We start from the raw sequence: 22014 nt of genomic DNA, 5'->3' as shown, positions 1-22014 counted from the left end.
CCTTTCTCCCCTTTCCACATAGGCAAAACTTCCCTCAAAATATGAAGTTTTACAGAGGTCACTAAGATATTACATAATTAAACTTTCTTTTTACATTTAGACAAACTTACTAATAGTTCGGCCTTTTAATCTAATAAAATTTATTTCTAAAATTTAAAAAAGCATTCTCATAAAAATGTTTATCCTCATTAACAAATAAAAAATAATGACAAAATAATATTTCTCCTGTTGAAAAGGAAAATATTTTGTTCACTTCTATAAAGTAAATTTGAGGGCTTCCCTGGTGGCGCAGTGGTTGAGAGTCTGCCTGCCGATGCAGGGGACACGGGTTCGTGCCCCGCTCTAGGAAGATCCCACATGCCGCGGAGCGGCTGGGCCCGTGAGCCATGGCCGCTGAGCCTGCGCGTCTGGAGCCTGTGCTCCGCAACAGGAGAGGCCACAACAGTGAGAGGCCCGCGTACCGCAAAAAAAAAAAAAAAAAAAGTAAATTTGAGTGTAGTTTAAGTAAAATAAGAATTAATATAAATTAATAATAAAAATTGGTTCAGACTCTGAGGAAGCATTTTGGCAATTTGTATCAAAAGCCTTAAAACTGTTGAAATTACTTATCCCACGAAGACTTATGTATAAACACATTTATCACATTGATTGTTTTTAAAATAAAAAAGTAAAAACGTTCGTAATATACATTAATGCTAGTTTATTATTAGGTTTTAAAATGGAGGATAGAAAACTATATATTGTGATGTTAATTTAATTTTTAAAGTAGGTGTTTAAATTAGCCTATGTATCTGTAAATCATTGCACACACATACATTAGACGACTATAAGAAATAAATCAAAATAGTGCGATCTCCGTATAAGAGGATTAAAGGTGATTTTAGTTTTCTTCTTTACACTTCTCTGAGTTTCCAAGTTTCTATAAAAAACAGGGTCTCTTTTTGTAATTAAACAAATACAACAAATTTAAACTTTAAAATACAGAGGGTCTTATCAATTGTTTAGTTCTCTCCTGTTATAAGGTTGTCAACACAATTTTCTATATTAATTTGGCAATCACCTTTTCTTCATGAATAAATGGGATGTGTAGCTAACTCTAGTGTGACAGCCACTATCATCCAACAACTGAGTATGAACTTACAAACAGAAAAGCAGACACCAGAAGGGGCCATGAAGGTGTCGGGTGAGTCTCCATGGCATTAATTGGTAAGGAATATTAAGGCAACATATTGCAGAAATAAAAATTATATTTCTGGTAATGAATCAGAATTAGTAAAAGAAGAGCAAACCCAAACACTATAATTTTGTTACACTTCTCATCTTCAATTTTCCTTTATAATCATCATTCTTCTTTAGTTTCTCCAACTCTAAATGGGCATGGTAAAAATTTAAACAGAAATTCTTCGAATACTCAGAATGCTATTATTAATTTAGAACTTACTCCTGATAAGCAATCCATGTATTCCATTAAGAACCAAGGCTTAGTGGCCAGCGTTGAAGTGACTGTTCTTCCAGTATCTACAGACCTACACAACCACGACACATGGAAAAGCCTTGTACAACTCACTACTCCAACCAGCATGGTAAAAAGGTATCACACGAGGTTATGGGGCAGAACTGCTGTATTATAATTTCTGGGAAGATTTGTGACATCTAAGATGACATTAATAGGGTCATATTTGAGAGATGGGAGAGGTGAACACAAAGTCTGATGGACGGCTTCTGCAAAATTTATGCTCTAAATTTGCAAGCCCATTGGTCTCTGGGTTATCTAACAACAAAGCCAAATCAGGTCTCCCTGCAAAGTGTAATCTGAGGACACCCAGAATTAGGGTTAACCACTGAACAAAAACTCAAGATTGTTGACTCTTCTGCACTTTACTAGCACCTCCATCTCAGAGAGTACACAGCAGACACTGATGGGGAAGCAGGGAAACACAGCCAGATACCAATTCAAGGTTCTCAGGCTGGGCAACAGTAGGCATGTAAATGGCAATCTGGTTATAAATTGAACTTGCGAGGTTTCAAATAGAAATTCTCAGTAAAAAAGAAAAAGAAAAGGAAACTTCTGCTGAAAGATTCTTTGATGACATCTCCTGAACAACACAGTCCTATTCTTTAGAATAGAACTGTTTTATTTTTGTGTCCTGAGATGCATTTTAAGACCTCCAAAGACATATATCAAAAGCCCAGTTTTAAACTTCGGCTGTAAAGATGTATGATAGCCATCTTTCTCAAAAAGCTCAGTGACAGAGTAAATAAGCAAGGCCTCCCTTTGCTCTGTATTGTCAAGGAGAATTTGGCCTCTAATTTCCTGTGCAGGTTCCTAAACATCATTACCAGTGGACCACACCTAAAATCACAAGGCAACTTCAAACCACAACTTCCTGTAGCAGCCTGACGTATTTGCTTCTTTTCATATTCAAGAGACACAGAAAGACAGAAGCACATCAAGATTTATAAATAGTTTCCTCAGTTTCACAGGAGCATTCCACAGCATGAAGAAATTTGGATACCAAAAGCACGAAGCAAATTTGCCTCTTCACTTCAGATCAGGTGATGCCTGTTCCAATCCGGCCACAATGACAGATGGAGTAAAACAGAACTGCATCACTGGCCCAGTCAATGATCGTTAAGTACTTCCATAACATTTTGGTTAAGAGCACCACCAGGGATCATTCATGTTGCAACATAAGTTTCAATATGTGGAAAACCCTTCCACACAGGAGCCTCATCAAAAATTAGGAAGAAAATCAACAACCAGAAAACGATCAAAGAAAAGGAAATCAGCATACATTGTTCTTTTAATTTAACATTTGGTGGCATATTTATTTGGCCAAATATATCAAGAGCTCCTAAAGACAGAAAATCATCTTAATATTTCTTCTGTATCCTTCAGAGTCTCTGTTACACAGAGTAAGTCTAATGAAAAATAGATGTATACGGATAGACAGATACATAGATACATAGATGGATGCAAAATTGCATCCATGAGTGTATGAATAAGCTCATCTTGACAGACTGGCATATTAGCCACTGTAATGCCAAGAGAAATCAGACAAATAATTAGAAGGAAATGTAGTAATCATTTTGTTTAATCTCTTCGTTCAAAAAATTTAACAGGGAGAAATTATTATTTAGAAGCCTGCACTGCAAAGCCTTGCCTGAGCTCTTTGCTGGAAATTTAGAATTACCTGCAGTTAATGAATCATGCTCCTTCATAGATCCCTGTGGAATGACGCACTGGTTTTAAAATCAAGATGCCAGCATGGAAGTCTGTCAGATCCTGACCCTGATGTAACATCAAATGCTAAAATAAATTAAAGTTCTACGAAAGAGGGTTAACTCCCATTGCACAGCTGGGAGACTTGCCTTACTAATGCTTACCTCTGTCACCTGGAAGCCTTTCTGACCATTAAATAAACATTAAAGCACAAAACGGTTATTGATAATTAGTTATGGGAATGTAATCCATCTAGAAGCACAAAGCAATGAATGCTCTTCCAACCATTTAACATAAGGCAGTCATGTGCAAAGAGGGATCCCAGCAAAGTACTCAAGCAGCTAAACTAACATTTGAAAACAGAAGAAATACTTTAAGAATTCACTCGAAAGCCTTGCAGTGTACTTTCAAACAATGTAAGCATAATGTAGAAGGTTAAGAGAAGCTAGGGGTTAGAATAAAGAGACTACGTATTTTTCTCTAAGTAAAATACCATCAAAAGCCTAAGATGCACACTTTCAGAAGAACCTTGCAGAAGACAGCTACAAAAGCTCACAGAGGTTCACTGATCAACAATTAGTCTTTTTTTATACAACACCCACTACCCAGGTCAAAATTAAGTGCACAAATAAAGCAAAACATTTATTCATTTACTAATTTAATAATTGATATTTTAATACCAGTTTTGCCCTAACTGGACATTTCTTCCATGATATAACCCATAGAGATATTATATGCCAACGCTTTATAATGTAAATCACATACATTTTATTTCTTTATAATGTTCTATAATCAAGTAGTGGCTGCAGCTGTGTAAGCAAAAATATTTCCTTAGGGCTTCCCTGGTGGCGCAGTGGTTGAGAGTCCGCCTGCCGATGCAGGGGACACGGGTTCGTGCCCCCGTCCAGGAGGATCCCACATGCCGCGGAGCAGCTGGGCCCGTGAGCCATGGCCGCTGAGCCTGCGCGTCCGGAGCCTGTGCTCCGCAACGGGAGAGGCCACAACAGTGAGAGGCCCGCGAACCACCCCCCCCAAAAAAAATTTCCTTAGATTATTATAAACAGAACTGTTTGAACCCTCCTATAAGAAACAGAGATTTAGAATAGTACCACTAAGAAGTCTTCAACAACTAAGTTGGTATTAGAATAGATTCCTCCTCTTTGGGCCTTGCTGACATCATTTTGGTTTATTTTTGCACGGCATATTTACCTAACCCTACATGGCCACAGAAGTGTTTTCTCTGAAGGAATCCTGACCCCTTTTCTGAAGGTGAAGAAGTGAGGTTAGCAACAACTTCCCAACTATATCCCAAGGCTCAGGCTAAATCAACAAAGTTAACCATTAGGGGAAAAGAAATCCACTGTTCCTTTCAAAAGTGAGACCGGAATTCAGAGACAGTTTAGGATTGATTGTCAAGAGCTCAGTAGGATCACTGCCTGAGTTTCAGGTTTAGAAAATGAGGGATCATACCTTTTAAAAAATAGTTAGGTATCACCTAAAAAAAATACAACCTAATAATATCCTCAAAGGTCATTACGTGCTATGTAAATATGCTTTGAGACAGTTTGTGAGGCTTCTGGGACAGTGAGTGATTGCAATTAACTAATCAATTATTACAATTAACTTGCTGATGTCAACAAATTATTCAATTAATTATTTATAAATTATATTTTCTTTCAACAACTAATCTCATAAATTTTAACCACTCTATTAATAATTATGGAATCACATTTTGACAGATAAAAGAGTGGTATCACCTGGTCGACAGCAGCATTTAAAAAGTAAGAAATTGGACTTCCCTGGTGGTGCAGTGGTTAAGAATTCTCCTGCCAATGCAGGGAACACGGGTTCGAGCCCTGGTCCGGGAAGATCCCACATGCTCCAGAGTAACTAAGCCCGTGCGCCACAACTACTGATTCTGCGCTCTAGAGCCCACGAGCCACAACTACTGAGCCCGCGTGCCACAACTACTGAAGCTCATGTGCCTAGAGCCCGTGCTCTGCAACAAGAGAAGCCACTGCAATGAGAAGCCCGCGTACCGCAACGAAGAGTAGCCCCCGCTCGCTGCAACTAGAGAAAGCCCGTGCGCAGCAACCAAGACTCAACGCAGCCAAAAAAAAAAAAAAACCAAAAAACAAAAAAAAGTAAGAAATCAATGCCAGTAATGTTCTTTTCCCATTATCTGTGATTATAAATATATGTTAGACAGTAGAGTAGAAAAAAAGTTAAATTACTAAGTGGAACAAATTTACAATTAACTGCACTTTCAAGATAATTTGAACAAGCCAACTTGAAATGATAAAAAATAAAGAAACAAAGTACATTTTAAATTCCAACATAGCAAACACTGCTGTTAAGAAAAATATTTTTCACAACAAAGTAAAATGTTCAAAATCCTTGACTCTATACCAATTGTTACTAAAACATACTAACATCCTAGTGAGTTAAAATACAGTGGCTTTCCTTCTGAGGTGCACTTTATATAAGCAGGTTTGGTCTGCACATGAACATGAGTTTAAGAACAGTTATTAACAAATATTTTCAAGTTATCAAACTATTGCCCCACCCTAATTCCTAAAATCAGATTGTATAAATGAAACTGAACAAGTTTGAAAACCCAGTCAAAGGTTTTTGTATTTTAAATGTTTTAAACAACAGTTCTGGGGCACCCAACTCTTCAACTTCTGACCTGTGAAAAAGCAGTTCCTATTGCCCAGAAAGCTCTCATTTTCTTCCCCAACGCACATCTCCCACATGTAAGCCCACAATCTCAGTTCCTTCCTTAATTTTAAAGTCATCTTAAGTCCCAGTTTAAATATCATTTCTCCAGGAGAAACTTCACTGCACTCAGGTTAGATTATGTCTACCTGTCGCTCTTACAGCTACCTCCTTTTGCTCAGTCACAGGCTTACAGAATACAGACTTGTTTAAGGTCTGTATCCTCCTACTAGGCTGTAAACTCAAAGAGTGGAGGTCTACCCTGTTATCCACGCCATCCTTGAATTCAGCCCAGTGTCTGGTACATACTGTGTACTTCATAAATATTTACTAAATATTAGAGCAAGAGTAGACCTTGAAATTGGAAGTTGACTGTGTCTTTCCAGGATAAAATTTTTAAAAATTAGATATTGCAAATTGAGCAGCAAAATATAGCTTCAAATTATAATTTTAAATATTGGTCATCCTAAAGGATGTCAATATCATAAAGGAAATTTAGCATTGAGCGGTTTCTCTCTGTGTTGTCACTGTGGGAAGCATCTTTCCCAAAGGATTCACCAAGAGAGTGGTGCTACTCAGACTCCGTCTTTCTCTCTCTCTCTGTCTCTCTGTCTCTCTGTCTCTCTCTCTCTCTCTCACACACACACACACACACACACACACACACCCTTAGAGAACTACCATTACCATTAATCATCTAGTAGCAGAACTGCATAAATTAATAAAAGGCAACAGTCACTCAAAATGTCACTAAGCTAAAATTGTCCATTATTCTATCCTCCGTGACTACTAACTAAATGGAACAGACAGTACACAGTGCAGATGGCCAAGTATACCAATATATTAACAGCCACTGAGTCCATCAGATACTTCCACTCTGAAGTACTTTCAAGGAGAAAATCAATTCATTAAAATCAAGGTGGCATTAAAACCAACTCATAGGCTGCATTTCAGAAAGGCATTTTGGTGGCAGCTTTCTGTGTCAAGTCAACTGTGAGTCTGAAGACCGCTCTCCCCTCATCACCTGGTCGGGTAACTAGGATCTGCTTGCTGCCTGGCACCTTTTGCCATAAGGTCATCCTCTCTTGGCGAGAAGTTCCTGTTTCAATCTCCTCTTTAAGACCACTCTGGGGAACACGTGGTTCCCTTCAATCAGGGCTTCCTGATCCTTGGTGAGCTGTCACCTTGAGGAAACAGTAGAGAATGTTTCCGGCCCCCTGGATCCCCAGGAACTCTGAGTCCCAGGTGCAATTTGCCCATCCTGCTAATGCTGGAAAACCACAACTCTAGCATCACACGTGTCGGGACTAGATAACCAGATTACAGACCCCAACGATATGCCAAACATCCCTGTACGAACAGATACCCAAATATAAGTCACAAACCACTAGATTTCTTTAAAATTCAAAAACTATCAACTAGATATCCCCTTTCAATTTATCTCACAAACAAACTGCTGTCTTGAAGTTATGCTGAAGGTCTGCTGTCATCTGGAAATTTCAGTTATCTGACCAGTCTTCAACTTTTCAGATTAACATTATTGGAAGACCCACGACTATCCCAACCTTGTACTCTAGTTTTCTTAAAGCCTGAAATGGTTTCAGTAATCCAGCAAAACACCTTTTGCTCTGGGAACTTAAACATCAGCTTGAACTATTATAATTACTGATAAGAAAAGTGTTAAATCACCAAGTGTTAAATCACCGTGTGATCTGCTCTAGAAGCAGATCACTAATATTGAGGAAAAGATAAGACTAAGGAAACTGAAGATAAAGGGACTATGGGAAGACCGTTAGCTTCCAAATGTATCATGTGGCTTTTGCATTGGAGCAGTAAGCCTTGGTCATTCCCTAGAACCGGCATTTTTGCTTTCAGAGTTGGGGGAAGGTAGTTGTATTTGAGGTGTGAGGTAGTGGTACCTTTCCATAATACAGTTTTCCTGGCAATGAATCAATGTAGCATAGGCTAAATATATGAGACAGCTTTTGTGAAAATACACAAAGGATTTTTTTTTAAATTGAGTTGGAGAAAAATACATTCATGTATGACAACTTCCTACAAATGAAATATGGCAAGGAGATTAACTTTCACATTGATTTTTATAAAGGCGTCTAACACAAAAATAAACATGTATGGAGAACTTCAGACTGTGAATGGCAGCAAGATTGTTTCTCTGAATTTGCCCTTTGTCTCAAAAAAAAAAAAAAATCCCAAATCAAGCTTTTGACAGGACTAGGCCTGTAGGCTTCTTTTACTGTCAATTTAACTACTAAAAGAAAAAATAAGAAATATGCTGATACTAAGGTTTAGGAAATAAAGGAGGAAACTAATATGACCAGAACTGGTAACTTCGTCAAGAAAATAGCCAAAAAGCTGAGGCAGGTTACTAACCTCTGGTATCTGACCTAGGCTTTCAAGACTAATAGCAGCAATTACAATACAAAAGGCCAGCTATTGACCACAATTACGGCCTCTCAGGGGGTCTAAGTAATGAATTATTCATGTAACGTATGCCCTGTATACCTTTTTAGGAAGAAACAGACAAATCTATACAAACCAAGCTAACAGACCGGTCATAAAGTTTGTCACCTGCTGTTACCAGCTGCCATAAAGGAAGTTTCTCTAACCTCCTCCACCCCTTCTAAACGGTGAGCAAGTTGACCAGGAACCACCCTTTACCCTCAGGAATGTAGGTGCTTAATAACATATTAAAGGGAGAGGTCAAAGTGAACCCTGTGTTACAGTCCTTACTATGACAGCTGGGGTGCGGGGAGAGAACCGGGTAGGAGGGAGCATTCAACCAGGAGAAGCGAATTCTTCTTTCTCCACCCTCTTCCCACTGCACTGTTTCTACCATCAGGAGGCAAGCAATGACTGCAATTGTTTTGGAAAAGCTTTCAAACTTTTCAAGTGACACGGTTTACGCCTTTTTCCCCGGGCAATTGTGGTTTTGTAAGAAAAAGCGCATTATTCTGTAAATGACTCAGTACAGTCTTGCTTATATTTATACTTGCAATGAACCACAGGGTATTCGTGGTGACAGCCACAGAGTACATCTTTAACAATAATGATAAGTAACTGATTTATGCACAGAGAGTACTTCATCCCTTTCCTTTTCTTTAAAGATGGGAAGTTGAAAGAATATAGGTGTTTGGCTTCCAAAGGCTATGGAAGGCAGAAGCCCATGAGCAGCACATGGAGGTTTTGTTTTGTTTAACTGTAAATGTAAGGTAGCCTTTGGCGGGCTAGACTCAGTCCTGGAGTGTGCCAAGAACTTTCCCATGGAAAAAAGAACTAAATGCAAAAATAATGATCCAAGCATTAAAGCTCTACAGTGCACACAAGCACTCTACATTTAAGACAGACAGAACCAGAAAGAAAGAGGAGAAGTTTGAGGTCAGATGTGCCATTGTCACTATGAGGCATCCTCTGCTGACTCTCAGAACTGAATCTTCAGAAAGGAGGCTGGGAGAGTCAGTGCTCGGCCACTGCAGGGAGATAAACCTGAGGAGTATGGAAAACAGAACCCAGGCCTGATGAAGTCAGACTTTGGCATGAAAACCCAGTGTTGTTGCTGGTTGTTTTTATGTTTTTTGTTTTTTTCCAAAATAACTTTCAATTAAATTACCAGCCGGGTTGAGTACAAAGGATCTCTTCTGATGTGAAATTCTAAAACTGACAGGCATCATGAGAAGCCCTCCTGACCAAAGGAAAGATTGCTAACTTGATCTTTAGTTGAAACAAAATTTTTTTAAGAGGATATCAAATCAAATGCCTTAGAAGTTATATTAAATAATCAGAATCAATAGACTATCTGCCATCTAAATGCATAGTAAAAAAAAAAAAAAGACAAGAAAAGGAAGAAAGAAAAAAGTACATTGATGAAGTCTGCTTTCTGCATACCTTTTCAAATTTTGTCAGCAATTCCCGTAAGCTGAAGTTCAGACCAATCATCGTCCAGTAGCCCTTGAAGCCTACATCTTTCCGGCAAACTTCCTTCAGACAACAGCGTTTAACTTCTAAAAACCGTATCTTTTCTGGCTATACTTTAAAATCCTTTGTAAAATCCTTTACAAGCCTTGCCCTTGAGCTATGGTCCATGAGCAGCAGCAGCTTGTGCTGGGACATTTTAGCCACCCCACCGTGGGTCCAGGATTTCATGGACTTCAGAGTTCGCAAGGAATAGACCTGCTTGTATGTTCTCTGGTAGCCGCGTTCCACGAGGCTGGCATGGTCTCCTTTTTCTCTGGAAAGCCCAGGATTCCCCTCTGTTCACCTCACTAATGACCTGCAGCCCACAACTGTTCTCTCCTGGGCCCCAAGCTTAGAGTTTGTTCTCAATTACACAAAGCAAAAAAGAAGCTATATCCTGGAAACTTGCATGAGAGAAGGCAAAAAAAGAAAAAAAAAAAAAGAAGAAGAAAAAAAAGAGCCAAGTATTACCAACTTCCTCCATTCAGACTAGTTTCAAGAAGAAAAAGAAAAAAAAAATCCTGGGTAAGGAGCCAGTTTTCAAAAAGCATGACTTATGTAGAGTTCGAACAGCAAGGAGGGCACTCTTGTCTGAAGAAACACCCAAACATGGGACAAGAGACCACCGGCTTGCACTCTCCCAGACACTGGCAGCCTGCGTTGCTATGGTAACCACCAAGCTAGTTTCAATCCATTTCCCTAAATCAAGCTATGCCTGAGGGATGCTGTGTCAGTGCAACAGAGCTAAGTTATTTAAAAAGCTGTTCTAGCCACCGGGAGAAAAGTTTAAGCAGCAGGTCTCATGGTCCCCTTTGCAGAGTTTGCGGCAGGGAGGGCGCCTCATCAGCTTTGGCTCGCCGATCTGACAGGAGTGTGGTAATCCACTTCTCTTTCCAGCAGTTGTTTATTATTTTAATCAGCATCCTCCCTTCCACCACCCCTCACACACAGTTTAAAGTGAAGCTCACTCCCACTTCCTGGAGGCCTCCCCGCCCCAAACTGCAGTACAGTATCTCTCAAATTATCTCAATCCTGAATGATCAGAGGATCCATATTCCACTTTGGAGCCCACCCAAGAAAATAAAAAGGGCTGGGTGCACAGAACAATACAAATCATCAAACAAAACATGTGTGGTCAATTGTATTATTTCTAAAAAGGTTTTGACAGTAAAGTGGATGGGGAAAATCCTTTTAAAGGAAAGTTGCTTTTTTTTTTAATCTCATTGACTGTTTTCATGTGGGGAATATACTTGTTTCCAAAATAAAACTTAATAAGAGAAACTACTCAAAATGTGAGTAATAAGCAGTTATTTTTAAATGTGCCCTCCATTTTGATATTAAATTATTACTGGCACCGAGAGAAACACTATCTTCTACAAAGTGTTAAGAGCTTAAATGCTTTCAAAGAAAATGTTGAATCCACTGCTATTATGGACATTTGCACTGCTACTATGGACATCATTCCAAGGCAAAAATGTGATTTTCTTTTTGCATTATATAGTTATTTAGTATAACAATAAAAGTATGACAGATATGTTCATATGAAACATACTTCTCCAGTTGTGTGCAGAATTTCATCATAAATATGTAATGCTCATAAAAGTGACACTCTCACAAATGGAATGATGTTAATCTTAATATAACTAAGTTTGTTTTTTGCATCAGGGCATAGAGGAAAGGAAAAAATAACCCTGATATTAGAATGTGTATCTCCTAAAAGGCTATTTGAATTACTTAAATATCAAAATTGTTAGCACTCATAAGGAGAAAGAGATTCTATTAACAACAGAAAAAAACAAAATGCTATCAGGTAACAGTATACAATGTAGTTACTATTTTTTGGATTTGCAAACCATTTTTCTTTCCATGTCATTCTCAACTTATTCATATCAGTATTTAAATAGCATGTGTTTTACATATGCGGATCTGTACAAAATTTAACAAGCTTTCATAAATATTTTCATCATTTATTCATAAAAACCAAGATGTCTCCAGAGGCAAGCTGGCTTTATGAGATTTTTACCAGAATGTGTTTCACCTCTAAGTGCCCAATTCAGATTTATAGACAGACACTACTAATTTCAAAAACAAGTTTGGTAAACTGATTGTCTAGAAATTTATAAATAAAATTAATCTGTGCAGTTTGTATCCAGAAAGAAAGCACTGACATCAGCATGACCACGAATCATCAGAAACAGAGAGAAGAAACTATACAGAAATTGACCAGGCCAACCCAGATCTGTGAAGGCTCTGGGGCCACATGCTGAGATCTTTCAGCAGCAACAAATAAACTTTTTACATAAATACAAGACAAAAGGAACCACCAGCACCAATACCACCTCCAGCACCACCATCACAAAAAAATAAATAAAGGAGAGAGAGAAAAAGAACAATCTTTCTCAGCTGGGCAAACTTCCAACTACCACCCAGGGTGCTGGATGACTGTGATCAGAGACATGTGCAAACATGCAACCCCCCCATGCACATATCAGAAGAGTGAATTAAATAAAAACTCTCTGTAACAACAGAGAATACCACAGTCTTTCTCTTAAAAACAGTCTTATGTTTAGAGGGTTTTTATACCAAGACAAGAAGGGTATCATTAGAGCCCCGAATATCTTGTATCCTTAGACAAGGCGAATCTATCAGAGAAAAGAAGCAGTGTATTAGGGAATCTTCCCAAAAGACAAGAGCAGGGGAAACTTTATCAGCATGATTGGCACTTCAGTCTTAGAAGAGATCAAGACAGCATAAGGAAAGAGAGGAAAAGCATGTTCTCACATGAATTCTAGAGTGGAGTGTCCAGAAGCCAGAGCCTCTGCCAGCCACTCGCCTCCCTGCAAATGCTCGATACCCATTCTCAGAACTGACATCCTCTGCTTGGGGAGAAAAGGGAATACTTAAATAAAGCTCCCTACTCACAGTTATAAAATATCAAACACTAGGAAGATACAGATGAACCTAGCTATGATGATGCCCTTTTCAGGAGGAAAATACTCAGTGGATCCACATGGAACCATTCCAAAGAAAAAATTTTTAAATGCTCACCTAATTTTAATAAGAGGGTAACTATATCCTCACTAAAACACTGGAAAGCAACTAAAAGTGTTATTTTTTAAAATTGAGGTATAACTGACATTAACAATAGACAACTTATTTATGTAAAAGTCCAAAGATATTCCATAAAATTCAAATAGCTAAACATTTAATATATTATTCAAAAGTACTGTGCTCTTTGATAACTGAGTGACACATTAGAAGAAAGACTTGTAAAATGTAAATGTGAATTGTTTTGATAACTGTGAGCACATTTTATTATGTATTTGTGTTTGCTATCTATAAATAGGAATACTTTCTCAGTTTAAACTCTGTATACAAAATAACCTCTTGGTAATATTCCTTACATCTCCATAGCCCTTTCTTTTTCTTAAACCAAGTACCTCTTCGATAAATCATCTCCTGTAATCATTAAAACAAAAAATACAGGCCCCCAATGAAAGCAGTGCATCACTAGAGAGACTTAGTAAATTGGATGATGAAATTTGAAGTAGTTGACCTTTTGCCAGTCTAAACTAGTGTGCAAATAAATTGTGCACTAAACCTTCGAGAAGTGGAATAAACATAATATAATACTATCAATCTGTTTGTAGCAGATCAACAAACACTGACTATCCTAAGATTCTCCAGTTAAATAAGCCATGCCTCAAACATAGACAACACAGTTCCATGGGAAAGAGGTTACCGAACCAGAGAGAAGCACAGGAAAACTCAATAAAGGAATCAGTAAAATCTAAACCTAAATTACTTAATAAAAACCACATTCCACTGCCAAAATGAAGAGACCTAAATGTACATACGGCTTTGGCAAAAACTTTCAAAGGCTAGGCTAATTTAAAATCTTTTTACACTTAAAAGCTATATTTCATTTAATTTGTTAAAAGATGACTTACTATTTAGCAATTTCATCAAGGCAAGAAGACATTCTTTAGGGTTCAGTCAAATATAAGCAAAAAGAGAAGTCTAAATGCTTTGCTGGAAAACAATGTATGCCTCCCCCATATAGCGGGTCCTAAAGTACCCCTCTCACTAAACATAAACTTCACAGTTATAAACACTGTAACGACAAAGTATGCTTTCTATGCAAAACCTAACAGGTTTCTCTTTATATTGGTCAAGATAAAGAACAAAAAGAAAAGAAAAGAAAGGCTTCTTGGGAGCCTCTAAAACAAAGCATATGGAGGTCAATAGGTGACTACAAATAAATCACTACATCATGGCTTTATTCAAAATGAAGAGCTTCAGGCATGGGTAGAAAAGTTTACTTATTAGAAACCCATTCAGACTTAAGGAAAGATCCAGATTATAATGGCTTTGAAAGGAATATACACAATTATCTTTTTCATAACTTTCCTAACTTGGGGTTTATTTTCAAACCAACGTAGACTCTACACCCCAATCATGATCTGAGATTTCAATTCATTGTCTACTGCCACTGTGGTTCTATTAAGGGGAGACTACATTACAGCTTTCTAGTTAACATCAGCCAGCAACCAAGTCTGTCAGCTGGTAGCTATTTAAAGTAATATACAGCCCTAAAGGGCAGAAGGTTCCATCTAAAATGGAGGCCTGAGCCCCCTGATGAAAGGCGGAACTCTCCTTTTATCCCAGGAAGTTCAGGCAATATGCTTTGTACCCAAGGAGTTATTTTTAATGTTCATCTCTTCAATAATGTCATCTCTTCTGATAATTATGCAGGTAGCAATTGGGAAATAAAAATTATAACTCATAAGAAAAAGATTCCATAAGTATTTCCATAACCTACAGCCAGAAGACTCTACTAGACATTTTTAAAGGCACAAAGAGCTTTTTTTTCTTAAGGGGAGTGGATGGGTGTAGTGGGAATTGAGGAAGAAAAATGCCAGCTGATCTGCTTCTGAATTAGCCAAGCAGGTGCAGGGGTCAGCCTTGAGCAACCTTCTAAATATTTAATGATTCAGACAGCACTTTATTAGGTGACTAAAAATAATGCCAAGATATGTTAATGTTTCAAAACCATATCCTTCCTAAAAATATGCAGCATCAGACAAGGCTGAAACCATCTCACACAGCCGAACCTCACAATTCCAGATGTGTACTGACAGCACAAGCCTGTGGGATACGCAACCAAATTGCACAGGGCTTTGGAGAACGTCCTTAAAGATTTTCTAAGGGTTTTCCAACTTTCCTCAGCTCCCCAGATTGAGAAAATTAAAGCCAAAATTGAAATACAAATTTTATTAATAACAACGAATGTGTCAAGATAAATCAAAATTGAAGGTGCTGTTTTCACTCCTAAGTAACACATTGGTACTCTTCCCAGGAGGGAGTGTTTCTACAATCTGAATATGTATTTAAAAAACTGGACATTCACTGAACCCCGAAGAAGTTCAGACTTACTCAGTGAGGTCAGCTATGCTCATGTGTATAATAAAAGAAGCAGGGCTTTTGTGATGCTTGCAGGCCAATCCACTCAGAGCTGAGTTACTGCTTCAACTCTGATCCATGTTCCTGCCATCTTCCCTCTTAGCATCCCATTTGGAATTCTCTGCAAAATCACACCCCAAACCTACTTCGACTCCTTAACCATGATTCACCCTCACTAGTCTCAACAATAACCAGTCAATAACACTTACCCCATGAACCATTTATACTTACAAATATGGCTCCTCTCAAAGTCACAGAGTATAATCATCCTTTGTTCCCCCCCGAGAATCTTTAATTTTATTTACTTTCTGTACCTTTATCTCCATTCCCTCATATATTTACACTAAGCAACAGAGTTCTCCATTATGTCTTTGTTTCTGTCCCAAAAAGTTTCAGAAAAGTACTCTATAGACAGTGAACCCAGACAATGCATTATGCAGCTCATAATAAAATCTGTAGGCTGACTAGAGAATGAGGAATTCCTATGTTTGATAGCATTAACTTAAGCCATTACATTTCCTGGAGATTATTAACAGCAGCAGAGTTGACTTTTAAAAATCCGCCTAACTTGGGGCTGGGGATCATTTAGCAATATTCATCAAACAGTAAAATGCATATAAACTTTGAGTCAGAAATTCTATCTCTAGGAATTTAATTTGCAAGCATGCGTACACACATATGTACAAGGATGCTCAGTAAGTCATATCTGACGTAGCAAAAAGCTGAAAACAATCTAAATGTCCATCAGTAGGTAACCATGTAAATAAATTATGATGGAGTCCCACAAAGGAATGCTGTACAGCTATGGGAAAGAGGGTGATGGTAGTTATGTGCTGATAAGAAGTAATCTCTAATATATATGTGTGTGTGTGTGTGTATCTGTGTATACATATATATATATATTGAGATTGATGTAGTTATGTAAAGGTACAATATATGACATACAGACAATATTTCTGGACTGAGATAAGAAAATAGCAATGACGGTTACCTCTGAGAGAAGGACTGGAAATACCAGTGCCTAGAATGGGACCCTTTCTTTTGTCTTTTCTACTGTGTGAACATTTTACCATGGGCACATGGTACGTTTTCCACACAAAAATAAGTCAAGAAATAGATGGAAAATTCCCAAGGAAAACACACTTATTTTTCTAGGTAGATAGCTATTAAAAAATGGTGGCCTCATTAGATCGGAAAGCAAACGCCACCGGAGACAATCATTTTTGTCTCTGAAAGCTTCAGAAGCTTTGAGGTGCCAGATGGTCTGACATTCTAGCAAATCAGCCCTCAATAGAAGCAAGCCTTCAGCAGCAGTGGGCTGGTCAATGGTAAACTTTTCTAAAAGAGACAGAGACAAAGCCTTTTTGTTCTCATAAGTTACTCTATAACTAGTAACTCCAGCTTATTTAAGTAATAACTTTGTGTCTAAATAAGCATTATACAATTCAAGCTATTCTCTTCCTAAGGAAACCAGTACTCCTATTGTCATCTAATACTGTGATATTCTAATGGTACAAAAAATTGGGGAAGGCTTATAAAACCCATTGATATACACCCAAAAAAGATCTAGCCTGATTTGTTCAAGGCAATTGAAGTATGGCTTCATCTTTCAAACTGGGCTAAGTGATCCTACCTAGTAGGTTGGCAGAGAGATTTGAGTATCAGGGTTCACTAATGGTTTAAGAGATGCTGCAACTACAAACAGCAATTTCTTTCATGGATCTAAGTCACAGTAGTGAGAGAGAAAAGACCGTGGACCCTGCCCTGCTTATTGTGTCTGGAGAAGGCAACCTTGATGTTCTAACAAAATACTGCAGGAAATGGACCAGTACAGGTGAAGCAACACTGGGATACCAAGCTCTGGCAGCTTCTTGTTTAAGGCTATATCAAATAGTTGAAGGAGGTTTATAAGCTCTAGCTCCATATTAAATATTGTCAAACCAAGGGTTTAGAGCACAATTTAAACCCAACATTTGATCTGGCAGGTGTTTTAACTTTAAAATAAAACTACGAGACGACTGTAGTAACAGAGCCTTTGAAAGCACGACACCGAATCAAGTATTTATGCTTATAAAAGGAGTCCTGGCATCAAAATCATAACCTTGGGAGGCTAAACAAATACCCAAGTGATGTTGCTACTGCACAAAACCTTTTTGGAATATTGCTTCCGAGATGCCTTTATAATTAACAAGAAAGCCAAATAAGAAGATTGATCTCATTTTTTAAAAACATACTGCCACTTTTACCAAAAGTTCTTGGTACTATCATATCAGCCCTTCTATCTTTATTTAATGGCTCTCCAAATCCCAACCCCAAAATATCTAAACTGTAATGTAGCCCTGTTCAACAGAACTTTCTGCAATGGTGGAAATATTCTCTATCTTTGATGTCCAAAAGAGTAGTATGGCTATCGAATACCTGAAATGTGGCTAGTGTGACTGAGGAACTACATTTTGATTTTGTTTAATTTTAGTTAATTTTGATTTGACTGTAAATAGTCACATGTGGCTAGTGGCCTTGCTATACATTCCAGGTGTTATTTCCTCACAATATTCTCAAGGATGTGCTTTTCTAACTTTCTCTAATACATACTTGCCTTTTTCTCTGTTGATAGGATTCTTTTCTCTTAAATAATAGCCTCCTTTTTTTCTATCTGTCCAAATTTTATTCAGCCATCAAGTTCCAATTCAATTTCCACCCTCTACTCAAAGGCCTGTACTATAGTTTTAACTCAATAACTTCCTTTCCACATTGGCTATCTCCATCATGCTGCACTATTATCCTGTACTTTACTTACACATAACTTGTTTTGTTTAGAGGTTATTTTGTGAATTTGTTTTACCTTTCCTTTCACCTCATTAGGGAGTAAGCTCTTTGAGAGAAGGAGAAAAAGTTAATTTGTGCCTCAAGTGACCTGTAGACTGCTTAACATACCGCCATTGTTCAATAAATAGTTTTTAATTGACAAGAGTAAAACAATTAGAATCTACTAAAATGATACACCCTTAATGTGATTTTATAATTGAAGAGAAAGTCATGATCTTGGTAGACTCTTCTACAATTACAAAGTTACTAAAGGAGTTCATCTAATTCAACTTTCAAGTAAAAAATTCTAGGGGTTGCTTTAATCCCTCTTTCCATTTTCAGAAAGGATCCGAAGTTACTCCAAAATTCTGTACTTATCTGACTCATAAATTTCCCCAAAGAAAGAGAGGTGCTAGTCCTTCTGTAAACCACTCAAGTTTAACTTCAAGATAGAAAAAGTTAATTTGACTTTATTTCTTAAGTCATACTTTAAATTTTAAAAGAAAGTGCTGCCCTCTTGTGAAATGAGGTAGAAGATTTATCATTTTACTGACAGTTGAGTAAATACTGCAACGGGATAAAAAGTTAAATTTTAACATTAAAACAAAATAGAGCTTATCTCTAAATTGTATGTATTTGCCCCTCTGAAGTCTCTCCCTCCTGGTCTTGGTGAATTTTCCAAACAAATGAGGAATGGATCGTCATAGTGAACTACTTACACTTGTACTATAACTGCAAAATAATGAATGAATGAATGACTAGTATAGTTTCACAATAATTAGAATAAAAGATTGTAGTTTTTAAATTTGTATTACTGAGGGGAGAATGGGAGGAAGAGCCAGTGAATGGTACATGAGTCAATGACAACATGGCAAGTCTAAAGTCAACTCACTGTATGACACTGGGCAACAGTTGTCTTCAAGTCCACTTATTTCCATATAAGGTGAGTATTCTAATAATAACCCAACTGCATAGATTTGTGTTGAGATTAAGTGAAACAGCAGAGGTAAAATAAAGTCTAACAACTGCAATATATTTTGTCCTTTATTCAGGCAACTATCATGTGGTACTAGGTACAAGGTACCAGGTACAGGTAATAGGTACCATTAAAAAAAAATCCATGAAAGTATGACTTTGAAGGAGCTCACATTCAGAGCTATCCATGAAAATACATGGAAAATCCTTCTACAATTTCACGAAAAACAAATGTGAGCAGATTCACAATTCACAGAAATGACTGCTATGAATCCTATGGGCTTTAAGGATCCAATTAAATAGATCAATTTACTAAAAACTTCCTTGAGTGACAAAAATAGATTATTTCAATCTAAGGGTACTAAGAACTAGAATAGGAAGAAAAAAAAAACAAATTTAGTGTTATTTAATAGTCTCCTCTCTTTCCACAGAGTATGCTTCTTAGAGTGAGATTTCACTTCCCATCCCACCCACTCCTCCGGGAGTGAGATGAAAGGATGAGAGGTTAGCTGCACAAAGAGTAAAATAGTATATAGCAGGAGTAGACTAAACCATCTTGACTATTTTTCCAACATTAGCAATTCACCAGTTTTCACTTACCCCTCACACTGGGACACACATGTAAATAGCTTCCATGTACACATGAATATTAGGAACAGGTGTGCCCATAAAAGAACATGTTTAAAACTTGGAACGTTCTTTGATTTGATTCTCAGCACTCCAAGGGAGTTGTCTATTTAACGTAATCTTCAGGAAATTCTTTTGTAATGTAGAAGATCTTCTGTCAAATTAAAAGCCACCCCCTGATATATTTGTTTTAGCAGTTTGAATTTTTATGCATGAGTTTTTTCTTTTAACTTGGTAAAACAACTGACTTCTTGGCTCGTATTATGATAGAGAATGAAGGAGTGTCTGGATAACGAGGTGAAAAAGTGCCTTAAGGAAGAGTATGGATCTTATATTTAGTAATGTAATACATTTTTGGCACAGATTCCTTTAAAAACTCCCTTTAAAAAAACCTATAAAAATGCAGGAATGACAATCATGCTGTTCTATTATTCTAATTAGTTGCCTCTCTGTTCAAATACCAGAGAGCCACAGAGGAACCTAGAAACATTTTGGTGAGCTAACTGAGAAAAAAGATCTCCAGTTAAATGTTAAGAAGAGAACATTAACATGGACATGATTTATAACATTTTAAATTAAATAATGCTTTGATTTTACTGGACTTAGGCCAAAAAAAAAATGTTGACTCATCATACACTTCAGGGAATGCTTCTAACAAATAAATGATGGTTAAGAAGGTGGGAAAATATATGCCTCAGTAACTTTTCAAGCTGAATAAATTACATTTCACTAATTTTCTTAATCTTGTAGAGGGGGTAGAAATTTGACAAAGTGAACTGTTAAGTATGTACGGTAAAACAGAAGTGGACCTAAGTCTTGTTACCATTTATTTAATCAGGTAAAACAGAATCTGTTCAATGAGCCATATTAAAGATCAACAAGAAAAGGTTTTCAAGTTCAAAGAATAAGAGAAATGTGCCCCCCTAGCGTGTGCTAAATAATGTTTTCAATAAAGGTGTGTTGATTCAATGTGATGGACCAATGAACACCAGTTTGACATACATTTTTTTAAAGAGGTGCTTTCTCCCTCCTCCCCTCTCTAGCGGTCAACCTATGGGCATCTCCCACTTGCTGCCCGTCAGGACCATGCTCCCAGCAGCTCAGAACACTGACCAACACAGCTTTCTACATGTCTCCCTCCCCCCCATTTTTTTTCCCCTTAATCCCCAACATCCCCTCTATTCAGCACGAATTTGTTAATTACCAATTTTAAGGCTGCTTTCTCTGGTTCATTTTATTTTATTTTCTTCAGATTCATACTTATTTGCTCTAACCCTCAATATTTTGTCTCCTGTTATTAATCAAAGAGCGAGGGTCAACCTACCTTGTTGACTTGTATTAACTACCTTGTTAATACTGCCAAGCACCATCTACCACGTGGATCATATTTGCGTCATGTACATAAATCCTCGTGTTTTCTCTATTTTCAAATTGAACTAGGTGCAAGGTCTAAGTTGGAATACAAAAGTTGTCTTTGGAGCCATTAAATTTAAACACATCTTCAAACCAAATGCTTTATAATTAAACAGTATCTAAGTTCTATAACTACTTATTTAAGTTAAACTACAATTCTATTGCACTAGATGAACAAAATTATGCATAATAATTAGGACAAACAAAATGATTCTTTATAGTGTCCTCAAGAAAAAAAATTACATGAGAATAAGAATTCAGTTTAATCACTGGTATGGATATATTTCCAAGACTTCAGAGAATCTATGCCAACTAGATTTGAATTCATTATCACTATTTACTAGAAATGAGATAAAACTGTTTTGTCTGATAAACTAAGAGTTATGAAATGCTAGTTATTTTTTTAAAAAACACTATGGAAAAATCTAACTAAAAAACTGCTAGGGAAAAAAATAAATTAGGCCTCTAAAAACAAATGTATGATCAAATATATAATTAAACATATACCTAGCTATCATAATTTTCTCTTTATTTTAAAGCTCTTAGAATTATTATTAGGATATTAACAGTTTATAAAACTAAATCATATCACATGTGTTATGAATTTTCTTCTTTTAATTCTTAATCACGCAGATGAGCGGTCATTATACCCTGAATACTCTGGTATTTTATACCAAAAGCCTAATTCAGTTTAGAACATTATTGTACCTATGTATGAAACTCTGTATTTTGGATCTCTGGATCGAAAATGACATGAACATCAGCCATTGGAACTAGTCAGAGAGACTTTTTCAATACTAATTTTAGAGTTCATTTAA

General features: G+C 37.1%; 1 protein-coding gene across 11 annotated transcripts in view; it reads right to left on the bottom strand.

Moving 5' to 3' along the window:
- The window catches only part of UTRN (utrophin), a 497402-nt gene that overhangs the window by 154300 nt on the left and 321088 nt on the right, over nucleotides 1-22014 (bottom strand). The gene's annotated exons all lie outside the window — the stretch shown is intronic.

Source organism: Tursiops truncatus, chromosome 12 (genome assembly GCF_011762595.2).
Source record: "Tursiops truncatus isolate mTurTru1 chromosome 12, mTurTru1.mat.Y, whole genome shotgun sequence".
NCBI classification, from domain to species: domain Eukaryota; kingdom Metazoa; phylum Chordata; class Mammalia; order Artiodactyla; family Delphinidae; genus Tursiops; species Tursiops truncatus.
This window is presented reverse-complemented; position numbering and strand designations above follow the sequence as displayed.